Genomic DNA, 3338 nt, shown 5'->3' with positions numbered 1-3338 from the left:
AAGAGGCTGCTCCTGGATCCCGGCTCTTGGCAGCTGCTGTTTCTTCTGTGTTATCTCCGCATCTCCCAACAAACACCCAAATGTGTGGGTGCATCTGCACAGAAATGATGAATAATAATTCAAGAGGGAAAAAGAGTAGGCGAGAGAGTGCAGGGGAGAAGGAAGCTTTCACATACCGAGGGGAGAAGAACAGGATCGGCAGGGAAGGAGTAACACGGTGAAGCCTGGAAGGAAGCGAAGGCTCTTGCTGAGATGACCTGTCTGGGGAAGGCAGAGAGAAAGCTTCTGCCTGTGAAAATCTTGCGAGGAAGCGGGAAAGGCTTCAAAGAAACCATGCTGTGAGGAGATAAGATTAAATTCCTGCAGCCCATTCAGAAAGGAGGCGATGGGGAGAGTCGCTCTCCCACGTGCGATCGCAGGGTAGGCACGACTGCGGTGAATGTGGGATGCCATTCATTTTTTCCCCTCTGTTTCTGCAAAAAATGAGAGTGAGTGCATCCATGCGTTCAGCTCTGATCCCTTGGCTTTGGCTCACACTGCCCGGGTGTTTACTGGGGGTCCATCACTGCCAGACCCCCGCGCCTGTCGGCTCACCGCTGCACCTCAATGGGGTTTGTTAACAGTCTCTCAACGTCCCGCGAAGGGTTATGGAGCACAGGCGCAGCATCACCCCGGGGGTCCGACCGACACGGGGCTCGTGCCATCTCCCCGGCCCCCTCCCCACCACCGCCCCGACAAAAGGGCTTTGAAGGGCTCATTGCTGGAGGTGGCAGAGCGAGAGGGAACAGCTTGTGTCTTTTCTGGCTTTCTGTCCTCGTTAATTGGTGAGTGACAGGGCAAATCACGTTTCAAAGTAATCACATTTAGCACCGAGAGCCAGGCGAGGCCGGGAGCAGAGCGGGTAGAGAGGAGCTGGTGCGGTGGCATCGCCATCGCGCGCTGGTGGGCACACATGGCCCCGCAGGGGACAAGGTGCACCCCACAGACATACCCCTACACGCTTACCCGGGCTGCCTGCACCGCTCCCCACGGTGTGAGCTCCCCGCTTGTTCCTACAGCCCGTGGACGTGGTGTGGTGCCACCCACCCCGTGTCCAGCAGCCCTCCCCACAGCAGCGCAGACAGGGGCACCCGCCATCGCCGGGGCATTTTCAGACACTCTCAGCATCACTTACATTTCTTTTTCTTTTTTCTTTCTTTTTTTTTTCTCCAGCCCCCTTTTACACTTTGCAATATGCCTAACCTAACTGAACTGTGGCTGTTGCCAAGCGTGCAAAACCCCTTAAAATATACATATATACATGCATCTAAATATATGTGTATGTACATAATGACTAGGTTTTGTGTGGCTCGGCACACCGATCTGGCTCCCTGTAGAGTCACACGGTCGCTGGATTTGATGCAGGGGAAGACACAAGCATGTGCCACAGAGGCTGAAGAAGGAAGGGGGACAAGTCTGGTCCCCCCTTTTGGAGGTGCCCCAAAGCTGGAGCAGGAGCCCGTGCCCTCTGCTCGCTCGGTGCGCTCCCGGCTGTGCCGTCTCCAGAGCTTTTCTCTTTCTGCTAACGCTGTGCATGAACGCCAACTCCTCCACGGCTTTCAAAGTGTTCATTTTTAAATCGAAAGAGGGAAGAAGAAGAAAAAGACATGCCCAACCCTCTCAGGCATGTGTAGGAGGGCTGGGATTGATTGAAACGCCTCCTGCCAAGAGGCTGGAAAGTCCCAGCTCTCCTTCTCCACGTTTCTCCTGCCTTCTGCAGGCACCCAAGGGCGCATCTATCCCAGGGGACTCGCTGCTCCTCGGTGAGGGGCTCTGGGCACAGGGACAGCGAGCCTGGCATCCCCCGAGCACCGGGGCCATGCACCCTGCACCGCTCCGTGCTTTAAGGCATCAAACCTCCCTGACACCGCTGCCGTCGGTGTGTGTAAATACATCGGCTGCTTTCCCCCCCCAACTCGCTCGCACATGTTGAGCGCTGTCTCGGGGCTGCTGTCGCTGTAGTTGGCAGCGTTGCTGCTGTGACACTGCCTTTTCTCTTCTGCGGGCGCAGACACACAAGCCTGGTGTCGGGAACACACGCAGAGGCAGAGCAACCTCCTGTGCCAATTATCCCGTTCCCTGCAGCGATTCCTCCCCCTCCGCGCACATTATGCCTCTTACCCTGGAAAAATGAATGAAGCCAAAGTCATCGATCACTTTTAGCACATCAGCATCCAGGCAGCAGTTCAGACCTCGGTTCTTTTCTTAATCTCCCAAAAATGGATGTAGGGATTAAAGAGGATATTCTGTCTTCCTGGGACTTTTCTTTGACGCTTAATCAATCTGGGTCCTCAGGGCACAGAGAAAAAATCCCAAACAAATAAAGCTGAGGGATGAGCGCAGGTTGGCGTTGCCCTGTTCAGGATGCAGAGGAGCCTTCGCCGCAGCAGGCGTAAGGCAGGACATAAGGAAAAATATAGGGAAAAACATAGGAGCAGCTCTCTAGACCCTGAGGATGAGGCAGAGAGGATGCCCCAGCACACCGTGCCTGCACCCCCTCCGCCACCCAACCCTCTCCTGCTGCCAGGGGACATTTTACCCCCGGGACACCCACTCTGGTGATGGGAGCCCAACACGGGGCAGCTCCAGAGAAGAGCCAGACAGCGCAGTGCCGACACCACCGAGAGTGGGAGCTTTGAGCTGTTCTGCACGCAGCGGGGAGCGGGACCGTGTCCTCTCTCATCATCCTGTGCTAACAGAATTTAGCTCATTTTGATTATGCACTAACTTCTGCCTGTGAGAGGGTCTTCCCCTTTCTCCCCACCTCACCCTTTAATTATCTAGATGGAAGGTGCATCTCCATTATAGCCCTGAAACTGGGAGCCAAGCATCGCAAAGGCCACCAGGAGCCAGGGTTTTATTTTATATATTTTTTCTCCCATAGCAAAGAGAATTAATGCACAGCCCCACATACCTCTGAACCATAATCACAATACTCAGCACACACATAACGCCTCTCGTCTTCTTAAGTGCTGCACAGACATTAAACGTAATTAAGCCTCACAGCATCCCTTTTCAGGTAGGTTAAGAGGAGCACTGAAAATTGGAGAGAAATCAGGGAGCGACAGGCTGATGCAGGAGAGGTTGTGACTGCATCTCGCAGTGTCGTGCGCGGCTGTCAAGCGACGGGATCCATCCGGCGCGGCGCAAAGCAGGAGGCACGGGCGCTCGTCGAAAGAGGTGCACTGTGCCCAGCAGCTCCCGACGAGCCCCTGGGCGCGGGGCAGCACGCACCCACCCGGCTAGGAGCCATGCCACGGCGGGGGGCAGCCAGCCTGGGAGAGGTCGGCAGGGCGCGG

The sequence above is a fragment of the Charadrius vociferus genome, unplaced genomic scaffold (genome assembly GCF_000708025.1).
Source record: "Charadrius vociferus isolate BGI_N301 unplaced genomic scaffold, ASM70802v2 scaffold1044, whole genome shotgun sequence".
Lineage (NCBI taxonomy): Eukaryota > Metazoa > Chordata > Aves > Charadriiformes > Charadriidae > Charadrius > Charadrius vociferus.
This window is presented reverse-complemented; position numbering follows the sequence as displayed.